Here is a 13129-nt window from a genome sequence, read left to right as displayed (position 1 = left end):
CTTCCTATAAAAATAAATATTTTTGAGAAAATTTATTATAAAAATTAAATTTTGAGAAAATTTCGATATAAATAAAATTTTGCTAAAATTTTCTATAGAAATAAAATTTTAACAAAATTTTCCATAGAAATAAAATTATGAAAAAAAATTTCTATAGAAACAAAATTTTGACAATATTTTCTATAGAAATAAAATTTTGACAAAATTTTCTATAAAAATAAAATTTTGACAAAATTTTCTATAGAATTAAAATTTTGACAAAATTTTCTATAGAATTAAAATTTTGACAAAATTTTCAATAGAAATAAATTTCCTTCCTATAGAAATAAAATTTTGACAAAATTTTCTATAGAAATAAAATTTTGATAAAAATCTCTATAGAAATAACATTACAGAAATAACATTTTCTATAGAAATAAAATTTTGACAAAATTTTCTATAGAAACAAAATTTTTATAAAACTTTCTATCGCAATAAAATTTAGACAAAATTTTCTATAGAAATAAAATTTTAATAAAATTTCCTATAAAAATAAATATTTTTGAGAAAATTTCGATGGGAATAAAATTTGGACAACATTTTCCGTAGAAATAAAATATTCTAAAAAAATAAATATTCTATAGAAATAAAATTTTGAGAAAAATTTGTATAGAAATAAATTTTGCTATAGAAATAAAATTTTGAGAAATTTTTCGATAGAAATAACATTTTTTTAGAAATAAAATTTTCAAAAAAATCTTTCTATACAAATAAAACTTTGGAATATTTGCAATAAAAATTGAAATAAAATTTTCGGAAAATTTTCTGTAGAAATAAAATTTTGAGAAAATTTTCTATAGAAATAAAATATAGAAAACATTTTCTAAAGAAATTGACAACATTTTTTTTAAATTGTGACAAAATTTTCTATAGATGTAAATTTTTGCGTGGATCTTAGACCAATATTTCGATGCGAACGGAATGACAAATTTCGTATACTTTTCATCCTATGGAGGAGGGTATAAAAATTTATTTTATATTTTTTCCGATTGGTTTTCGTTTTTTTATTATATGAGAGACATTTCGTTGAATGTAAAAAAAAATCTCAATGTTTTCCCACTTTCTCTTTGCAATTAATTTTGTATGCGATATTTGTTTGTTGGCTTTTGTATAAATAAATTTCGACTATTTCGATATACTTTATTCTTACATATACCATTCATTCATTCATTGTTGACTGACTGAAGTAAAAAAGCAATTCCATGAAGTGATTACAAAGAAATGAAATCATTATGATTTCGTTGTAGTAAATAAAGCAACTTCAGTTATGATGAAAAATAGTCAAATAATTAATTCATATCATAAAATACAGAAGTGAATGTCAAACAGAAAGAATTAAAGAAGTAAAATTAAATCATATCTTCATGGCAGGGAAGTTTTCAAAGAAATAGTTTTTCAAACGAAAAATAATAAATGTATACGAATGTAGGTTGGTGCCGGGGGAATCTTAAATATCTCCCAATCATGGAAAACCCCTCGTCGTAGATGGGTACTTGATAATATATAGAAATTCTGGGAGATTTTATGAAACATACTCCTTCCTCATTCTCAGATTTATTTATGCATGAATAAAAGTCCATAGGGACTTTACTACCATTCAGAGGGTTAATTTACTACGTTTTCAACTTTAATCAATTTTCTGCGTTCTATTCATCAATCAGTGGTAAGTATATAAACTTCGATTTGACCGAGTGTAATGCCGCAACTGCTCATATTGTACAAGTATACAAATACCACCATTCCGTGCCGATAACTTTCTGTATTTATCTCACATTGCAATCACGGCAACGCTAACCTTTAAACCATGGATACTCGTATCGCTTTGCAATTATGTGCCCGTAATAATGTTTGCTTCCTGGTGTACACCTTGTGCACATTTTCCACTTTGATCCATAGCGTTTTGTAACATGAACGAGCCAGAGATATAAAAGACTTTCAGTGAAACACTCAGGTAGAAAATAAACATTCCAAAAATTTCCTATTTTCAGGACAATGGCATTTATACAATGCCCCAGTTATTCAGTGAACTTCTGGCTATGACCTTATTGCACAATGAGGTAAATGTATTGGATACATTGGTTTCAAAATTTTAAAAAGTTCACAATGAAAAAAAAAAAATTGAAAGCAGTTGAAATCCCCCGATAGAACAACCTTCTATAGAAATAAAATTTTGACAAACATTTCTATAGAAATAAAGTTTTGGCAAAAATTTCTATAGAAATAAAATTTTAGCCAAATTAAAAAAATTAAATTTGACAAAATTTTCCATAAAAATAAAATTTTGACAAAATTTTCCATAGAAATAAAATTTTGACAAAACTTTGTAAAGAAATAAAATTTTGGTAAAATTTTGTAAAGAAATAAAATTTTTCCATTCGTTTTGTTTTGTTATTGTTGGTTTTGTTCTTTAAGCATTGTTGTTGTTTTTTATTGCAGCTTAAAACCATACATTGACTAAACTAAAGTGTAGCTTAACCAACAGAGAAACGTGCGTCCATCCAACCATCTTGCAGTCTATAGGGCTTTGCCCAAATAAATTTGACAAACATTATTTTCCTCTGTTGGTTAAGCTACACTTGTAGTTTAGTCAATGTATGGTTTTAAGCTGCAATAAAAAACAACAGCAATGCTTAAAGAACAAAACCAACAATAACAAAACAAAACGAATAGAAACAAAATTTTTACAAAATTTTCTGCAGAATAAAATGTTGTTGTTCGATGTATAAAATTTCAACAATATTTCTAAAGAATCAAAATTTTAACAACATTTTCTGTAGAAATAAGATTTTCTATATAAACAAAATGTTGACAAACTTTTCTATAGAATTAAAATTTTGATAAAATTTTCTTCAGAAATAACATTTTGACAAAATTTTCTGTAGAAATAAAATTTTCACAAAATTTTCTATAGAAATAAAATTTTAACAAATTTTTCTATAGAAATAAAATTTTGACAAAATTTTCTATAGAAATGACATTTTGACACAGTTTTATATAGAAGTAAAGTGTTGAAAAAATTTTCTAGAGGAGTAAAAATTTGACAAAATTTTCTATAGAAATAAAATTTTGACAAAATATTCTCCAGAGAAATAAAATTTTGACAAAATTTTCTATAGAAATAAAATTTTGACAAAATATTCTCCAGAGAAATAAAATTATGACAAAATTTTCTATAGAAATAAAATGTTGACAAAATTTTCTATAGAAATAAAATTTTGACAAAATTTTCTATAGAAATAAAATTTTGACAAAATTTTCTATAGAAATCAAATGTTGACAAAATTTTCTATAAAAATAAAATTTTCGTTTTGTTTTTTTATTGTTGGTTTTGTTCTTTAAGCATTGTTGTTGTTTTTTATTGCAGCTTAAAACCATACATTGACTAAACTACAAGTGTAGCTTAACCAACAGAGGAAAAGAATGTTTGTCAAATTTATTTGGGCAAAGCCCTATAGACTGCAAGATGGTTGGATGGACGCACGTTTCTTCTTTTCCTCTGTTGGTTAAGCTACACTTGTAGTTTAGTCAATGTATGGTTTTAAACTGCAATAAAAAACAACAACAATGCTTAAAGAACAAAACCAACAATAACAAAACAAAACGAATGAAAAAAGAAGAGGAGGCACGCTCAAAATAAACCCAGCCAACTGTCAAATCGATGATTTGACAGTGGCATAGGAAAAGAGATATGTTTGTTTCGAATTTATTTCGGCATAAGCCGGCTATCAATGTAAAACCTTTTTTCGGTAGGTTCAAGTGTGGTTCATTGTTGGGTTTAATGAACTGCATGAATTTATTCTAATAATTGGTTGATAGTTTTGCTGCAAGTAGAGGATGCTGATGAGGAATGTGGTAATTCCGAAACGTGCGTCCATCCAACCATCTTGCAGTCTATAGGGCTTTGCCCAAATAAATTTGACAAACATTCTTTTCCTCTGTTGGTTAAGCTACACTTGTAGTTTAGTCAATGTATGGTTTTAAGCTGCAATAAAAAACAACAACAATGAAATAAAATCTTGATAAAATTTTGTAAAGAAATAAAATTTTGATAACATTTTCTATAGAAATAAAATTTTGACAAATCTTTGTAAAGAAATAAAATTATGGTAAAATTTTCTATAGAAATAAAATTTTTACAAAATTTTCTAAAGAAATAAAATTTTGACAAAATTTTTTATAGAAATAAAATTTTGACAAAATTTTCTATAGAAATAAAATTTTGACAAAATATTCTCTAGAAATAAAGTTTTGACAAAATTTTCTATAGATATAAAATTTTGACAAAATTTGTAAAGAAATAAAATTTTGACAACATTTTCTGTAGAAATATTTTAATATTATTTTGAGAACATTTTCTATAGAAATAAAATTTTGAAAAAATTTTCAATAGAAATTAAATTTTGCAACTTTTTTTTGTTTGGCATTTTTATACCCTCCACCATGGGATATTAACTTTGTCATTCCGTTTGTAACACATCGAAATATTGCTCTAAGACCCCATAAAGTATATATATTCTGGATCGTGTTGAAATTCTGAGTCGATCTAAGCATGTCCGTCCGTCCGTCCGTCCGTCCGTCCGTCCGTCCGTCCGTCCGTCCGTCCGTCCGTCCGTCCGTCCGTCTGTTGAAATCGCGCTAACTTGCGAACGAAACAAGCTATCGACTTAAAACTTGGCACAAGTAGGTGTTATTGATGTAGGTCGGATGGTATTGCAAATGGGCATTATCGGTCCACTTTTACGAATAGCCCCCATAAAAGGGACCCCCAAATTTGGCTTGCGGGGACTCTAAGAGGAGCAAATTTAATCCGATCCGGATGAAATTTGGTACATGGTGTAAGTATATGGTCTCTAACAACCATGCAAAAATTGGTCCACATCGGTCCATAAGTATATATAGCCCCCATATAAACCGATCCCCCTATTTGGCTTGCGGAGCCTCTAAGAGAAGAAAATTTCATCCGATCCGGCTGAAATTTGGTACATAGTGTTAGTATTTGGTCTCTAATGACCATGCGAAAAATGGTCGACATCGGTCCATAATTATATATAGCCCCCATATAAACCGATCACCAGATTTGAACTCCGGAGCCTCTTGGAAGACCAAAATTCAGCTGATTCAGCTGAAATTTGGTACATGGTGTTACTATATATGGCCTCAAACACCCATGCAAAAATTGGTCGAAATCGGTCCTTAATTATATATAGCCCCTATATAAACCGATCGCAAGATTTGACCTCCGGAGCCCCTTGGAAGAGCAAAGTTCATCCGAATCGGTTGAAATTTGGTACATAGTGTTAGTATATGATATCCAACAATCATGCAGGAATTGGTTCATATCACTCCATATTTATATATAGCCCCCATATAAACCGATCCCCAGAAGCAAAATTCATCCGATCTGGTTGAAATTTGGTACGTGGTGGTAGTGTATGATATTTAACAGCCATGCCAAAAGTGGTCCATATCAGTCCATAATCATATATAGCCCCCATATAAACCGATCCCGATATTTGGTTTTGGAGCCTCTTGGAGGAGCAACTTTCATCCGAGTCAGTTGAAATTTGGTACATTGTGCTAGTATATGGCCGTTAACAACCATGCCTAACTAGGTCCATATCGGTCTATAATTATATTTAGCCCTCAGATAAATCGATCCCCAATCACACAAAAATTGATCCATATCAATTTCATAATTGTATATAGCCCCCATATAAGCGACCCCCATATTTCAATTCTGGCTCTCTACCACGTATGGACTAAGTCACAATTTAGAAAACGATGTTAAGAAGTTTTAAGATACCACAACCCAAGTAATTCGATTGTGGATGACAGTCTTTCGTAGAAGTTTCTACGCAATCCATGGTGGAGGGTACATAAGATTCGGTCTGGCCGAACTTATGGTCGTATATACTTGTTTTTGGCTGGAGTGGTAACCGTGGTTGAGAGTCGTATATATTAGATAAATAGATATTCCCAGACGTGAGGAAAATACAAAACGTCTATCAATAATGATCATTTCTCTCAACAACGCTAACATGAGTGTTATAAATACAAAGCTCGTTCCTTTAATTGAGGATGTCTTTATTAAGATACAAATAGAATTAAGAAGCGCTCGCCTTACAGCTGACAAATTTATTCCAGTGATAGTTAGTTTTTTTTCATGCTTACCAAAGCATTTTGATCAATTGAATTTAGAAATAAATATTTCACAGGGCTGTCGAATGGAGTAAATTTTATTTGACTCCTACCCCGACTCCGTTTCCAGTGTCAACTCCGGGAAATGTAATTTGATTTCAGTTTAATGGCACTCCATAATAAAATCACTCTACTTTCATTTTAATAGGATTGATATAAATATTCCTATTTGCCATATGTAAACCTCAGGACTAAAAGGCTCTATAGAGGTTCCAAGAATCTAGTAGCCATAATTGTGTATTTAGTTTGAGAAATATGAACTCGAATTTTGGTTTCGTAGAAAATTTTTACGACGGTAGCCACTCGAGCCAAAAATAATCTAGCAAAAAACTACCAAACAATCAAATATTATTTTATCAAAATTTTATTGCTAACAAATATTTTATCAAAATTGTATTTTTATAGAAAATTTTGTCTAAATTTTATTTCTGTAGAAAATTTTGCCAAAATTTTAGTTCTATAGAAAATTTTGTCAAAATTTTATTTTTTTATAGCAAATTTTATCAAAATTTTATTTTTTTATAGCAAATTTTGTCTAAATTTTATTGCTAACAAATATTTTATCAAAATCTTATTTCTATAGAAAATTTTGTCTAAATTTTATTTCTGTAGAAAATTTTGCCAACATTTTAGTTCTATAGAAAATGTTTTCAACATTTTATTTCTATAAAAAATTTTGTAAAAATTTTATTTCTATAGAAAATTTTGTCGAAGTCGGGGTCGAGAAAAATTTCTACGGCGGTAGCCACTCGAGCCATAAATAATCTACCAAAAAACTACCAAACAATCAAATATTATTTTGTCAAAATTTTATTGCTATAGCAAATTATGTCTAAATTTTATTGCTAACGAATATTTTATCAATTTTTGTTCTATAGAAAATTTTCTCAAATTTTATTTCTATAGATTTTTTTTAAATTTTATCAAATTTAAATTTGAACTTTTTTCTTTGGCTTTTTCATTGTTTATGTCTGAAACCTTTAAAGCTATTATTTCCTTTTCTTTTTGTGTCTACCATATTCCTCATAGGTCCAACTTTCTTCTACTGTACCCCATACAGATCTAAGGAAATGCATTGGCAAACAAAAGAAATGGCCAAGGAAATTCACGGTATATCATAACGAAAGATGCATTCATTCAAGCGAGGCTAATTCATGGCAAAGTTCACAAAATTGATTCTTTTACATTGTTCACAATGTAAGCACCATCATTTGTTCGAGTAGCCCCAACGAGTCCTTTTGTAGAGTTTGATGGTGTTGTAATACGATATAGCTGAAAACATGATGCAAGGCAATCAGTGAAAGGGATGATTGAATAATGCCAAACGAACAATATAGTTCATGAATCTGATGTTTTATGCGGAAAATTGCTTTGATACATGTCAGTACTCTAAGTTTGTAGAGCAATGTTATATATACACAATAGGCAGTTGCAATCGTTAAGGTATGTATGCCACTTAAGAAACCGGAGTCTCTTTGGATTCTGACAATTTGTTGCTAAACCAATACATAAAACCATCCATGACAATTGAAGGAAAATGGAAGTTTGTACGCCAAGTATCCCTTATTTTCTGGGGGAATGTCCAACAACTCGTTATCGACGAGCTAAGAATGTCGGCTTGTCTGTCTGTTCAACTCACGCTACAACCTTTAATATTTGAGATATCATTTTGCATAACTAAGAAAATTTTGTCAAAATTTTATTTCTATAAAAATTTTGTCAAAGTTTTAATTTATAGAGAAGTTTGTCAAAATTTTATTTCTATGGAAAATGTTGTCACAATTTTATTTCTATGGAAAATGTTATCAAAATCTTATTTCAATTGAAAAAATGGTCAATATGCTATTTCTATTACAAAAAAAAAATTTTTGTCAAAATTGTTTTCTATAGGAAATTTTTTCAAAATTTCAAAAATGTAAAAATTGTATTTCTACAGAAAAATTGTGTAAACATTTTATTTCTATAAAAAATATTGTCAAAGTTTTATGTATATAGAGAATTTCATTTCTGTAGAAAATTGTTCAAAATTTTATTTCTATAGAAAATTTTGTCAACATTTTATTTCCGTAGAAAATTTTATTTATAAAGAAATTTTTGTCAACATTTTATTTGTCTAGAAAATTTTGTCAAAATTTTATTTTTATAGAAAATTTTGTCAACATTGTATTCTATAGGAAATTTTGTCAATATTTTATTTCTACAGAAAAATTGTGTAAAAATTTTATTTCTATAGAAAATTTTGTCAAAATTTTATTCCTATAGAAAATTTTGTCAAAATTTTATTCCTATAGAATATTTTGTAAAAAATTTTATTTCTATAGAAAATTTTGTCAAAATTGTATTTTTATAGAAAATTTTGTCAATATTTAATTTCTATAGAATATTTTGTAAAAATTTTATTTTTACAGAAAATGTTGTCAAAAATTTTATTTCTATAGAAAATTTTATTTCTTTAGAAAATTTTGTCAACATTTTATTTCTATAAAAAATTTTGTTATAAAAATAAAATTTCTATTTTTTTAGAAAATTTTGTCAACATTTTATTTCTATAAAAAATTTTGTTATAATTTTATTTCTACACAGAAAAAATTTTCACGAAAATTTTTCCAATTAAAATCTTAATTGAGTTTTAAAAAATATTCAATTACAAATGTAATTGAACCAACAAATTTTTTAATTGAAATAAAAATCAATCACACAAATTAATAGTATCAATTAATTTTTTAATTGGATCAATTAATTTTTTAATTGAATGTCAATTAATTTTTTAATTGATACTATCATTTCTGTGATTGAAGACATTTCAATTAAAAAATTAATTGGATCAATTAATTTCGTGATTGATTCAGAAAAAAATTTTTTTGTGTGTATAGAAAATTTTATCAAAATGTTATTTCTATAGAAAATTTTGTCAAAATTTTATTTCTGTAGAAAATTGTATTTATAAAGAAATTTTTGTCAACATTTTATTTAACTAGAAAATGTTGTCAACATTTTAGTTTTATAGAGCATTTTGTCAAAATTTTATTTCTATACAAAAAATTTATCAAAGTGTTATTTATATAGAAAATTTTGTCAAAATTTTATTTTGATAGAAAATTTCGTCAAGATTTTAATTCGATAGAAAATTTTGTCAAAATTTGTAAAAATTTTATTTATATAGCAAATGTTGTCAAAATTGTACTCTATAGGAAATTTTGTCAAAATTTTATTTCTACATAATAATTGTGTAACAATTTTATTTCTATTAAAAAGTTTGTCAACATTTTATTTATATAGAAAATGTTGTCAAAATTTTATTTCTACAGAGAATTTTGTTAACATTTTAGTTTTATAGAAAATTTTTTTAAACTTTTTAGTTTTACAGAAAATTTTGTCAAAATTTTATTTCTATACAAAAATTTTGTCAAAGTGTTATTTATATAGAAAATGTTGTCAAAATTTTATTTTGATAGAAAATTTTGTCAAAATTTGTCAAAATTTTATTTACATAGAAAATGTTGTCAAAATTGTACTCTATAGGAAATTTTGTCAAAATTTTATTTCTACATAATAATTGTGTAACAATTTTATTTTTATTAAAAAGTTTGTCAAAATTTTATTTCTATAGAAAATGTTGTCAAAATTTTATTTCTATAGGAAGTTTTATCTAAATTGTCTTTTTATAGGAAGTTTTATCAAAATTGTTTTACTTTTATTTTTATTAAAAAGTTTGTCAAAATTTTATTTCTATAGAAAATTTTGTCAAAATTTTATTTTTATAGAAATTTTTGTAAAAATTTTATTTCTATAGAAAATGTTGTTAAAATTTTATTTGTATAGGAAGTTTTATCAATTTTTTTTTCTATAGAAAATTTTGCCAAACTTCTACTTCTATAGAAAATTTTGTCAAACTTTTATTTCTATTAAAATTCAACAGATTTTCATTTTTATATCTATAGACAATTCTGTCTGTTCTATAGAAATTTTTGTCAAAATTTTATCAAAATTTTATTTTTTTAGAAAATTTTGTCAAAATTTTATTTCTATAAAAAAATCTCTTTTTTCGATTTTTTTGTATCAATATTTACTGTTTTTATACCCTGCGCCACTCTGTGGAACAGGGTATTATAAGTTAGTGCATATTTGTAACACCCAGAAGGAGACGAGATAGGCACATTTTGTCTTTGGCAATAATGCTCAGGGTGGGTCCCTGAGTCGATATAACCATGTCCGTCTGTCCGTCCGTCCGTCTGTCTGTGAACACATTTTTGTGATCAAAGTCTAGGTCGAAATTTAAGTCCAATCGCCTTCAAATTTGGCACATGTTCCTAATTTGGGTCAGAATAGAACCCTATTGATTTTGGAAGAAATCGGTTCAGATTTAGATATAGCTCCCATATATATCTTTCGCCCGATATGCACTAATATGGGCCCAGCAGCCAGAGTTTTATACCGATTTGCTTGAAATTTTGTACAAACATAACACTTAGTCGTATAGTCAAGTGTGCAAAAATTTGATTGAAATCGGTTCATATTTAGATATAGCTCCCATATATATCTTTCGCCCGATATGGGCTTATATGGCCCCAGAAGCCAGATTTTTGGCCGAATTTGATTGAAATTTTGCACTAGGAGTACAATTAGTAGTATAGTTAAGCGTGCAAAATTTGATTGAAATCGGTTCAGATTTAGGTATAGCTCCCATATATATCTTTCGCCCGATATGGACTAATATGGTCCTACAAGCCAGAGTTTTGGCCCAATTTGGTTGAAATTTTGCACAGGGAGTAGATTTAGCATTGTAGCTATGCGTGCACAATTTTGTTGAAATCGATTTAGATTTAGATATAGCTCCCATATATATCTTTCGCCCGATATGGACTTATATGGACCCAGAAGCCAGATTTTGATCCCGATTAGCGTGGAATTTTGCACAAGGAGTACAATTGGTAGTATAGTCATGTGTGCCAAATTTGATTGAAATCGGTTCAGATTTAGATATAGCTTCCATATATATTTTTCGCCCGATATGGACTTATATGGCCCCAGAAGCCAGAGTTTTGGCCCAATTTGGTTGAAATTTTGCACTAGGAGTACAATTAGTAATATAGTCATGTGTGCCAAATTTGATTGAAATCGGTGCAGATTTAGATATAGCTCCCATATATATGTTTTTCCGATTTCGACAAAAATGGTCAAAATACCAACATTTTCCTTGTTAAATCGCCACTGCTTAGTCGAAAAGTTGTAAACATGACACTAATTTTCCTAAACTTCTAATACATATATATCGAGCGATAAATCATAAATAAACTTTGGCGAGATTTTCTTAAAATTGCTTTAGATTTAAATGTTTCCCATATTTTTTACTAAAATTGTGTTCCACCCTAGTGCATTAGCCAACTTAAATTTTGAGTCTATAGATTTTGTAAAAGCCTATCAAATTCTGTCCACATCGAGTGATATTTAAATGTATGTATTTGGGACAAACCTTTTTTATATAGCACCCAACATATTTGACGGATGTGATATGGTATCGAAAATTTAGATCTACAAAGTGGTGCAGGGTATAATATAGTCGGCCCCGCCCGACTTTAGACTTTCCTTACTTGTTTTATATGTTGATATATCCCGCGAAATCGGCAATATTCAATTGACCCTCGGTGCGTATGAGTAATTGTGCCACTATTTTCTGTGAATTATACGCCACATTGTTCTAAAGCAAATGTTTAAACACCGACTGAATCTGAATTTTAATATCGGAAATGACACTAAATACTAGCTTTTGTAGCCACATTGATTGAATTGTCTTATAAGAATGCATGCCAAGTTAATATTAGTAGCCGGTAGCATTTTGTTGCACAGTGTTTTTTGGGACCAAATATTTTCCTCAGAACATCCCAGAAATACCAAAGGGGATTTTTTTCTTATCAAAGATTGGAGGACAACTCAAGTCAGTACAAAAAGTGTATCGAAGAGTACTATATTAAAGAAGCGTATACAGTATTAAGGTCGGCCTGTAGTAAAGTAGCTCTACGTTTTGAATTTCAGCCAAATAAAATAAAAATTGAAGTGTCTAGGCGCCTAACAAGTCAAATCGGTAAGTCGGTCTATATGGGGTCTATACCAAAACATGGACAGACATGTTCCATATTCGGCACAGCACGGATAAAAATTGAGCTGTTTATACGCCCAAAAAGATAAATCGCGAGATCGGTCAATATGAGTCCGATATATATATAACATGGGTCGATATACACCATTTTCGTACTTGGGCTACGTGCAGAAAAAATACGAATCTCTGCTAAATTTCAAGAATATAGCGCCTTTATTGAAGGCTGTATTGTGATTACGACAGACAAACAGACAGACGGACATGTTTATAACGGCTTAGAATTTTTCCCTTTTCTCATGTGTAGAGTAATAGTAGTCGTATATGAGCATATGGTGCAAACGATTCTCAAATATTTGAATACAAATCTATTTCAAATAATTGCCGAATAAAACGTTCTCTATGACATGCCCACAAAACTACTGTGAAGCTAAAACACTGCAATCATAAGCCATTGTCTGTGGCAAGCTGTTCAACAATCTAATAAAATGCCCATAAAGCAATCCCACAACAATGGCTACTCAGCTGTTACATTGACAGTAATTAATGCATGCCATGTCCACACAAACACACACACACACACACACACACATACCCAATCAGCATTAGGGCTGCATTGTCTAAAAGAATGAATGCTATTTAGCATGACTGGGTTTGTCGCTGTGATTGCGTGAGGATTTATGCCTTGTTTTTTAAGCTTTTAATATTAAATGAGATTTTTGTTTTGTGGTTGCATAGATTTGATGTCTGCAGCAGTCTTCCAGCATTTTGTGTGTGTGTGTGTTTTTTTTTCAGACA

The sequence above is a fragment of the Haematobia irritans genome, chromosome 1 (genome assembly GCF_050003625.1).
Source record: "Haematobia irritans isolate KBUSLIRL chromosome 1, ASM5000362v1, whole genome shotgun sequence".
Taxonomy (NCBI): Eukaryota; Metazoa; Arthropoda; class Insecta; order Diptera; family Muscidae; genus Haematobia; species Haematobia irritans.
This window is presented reverse-complemented; position numbering follows the sequence as displayed.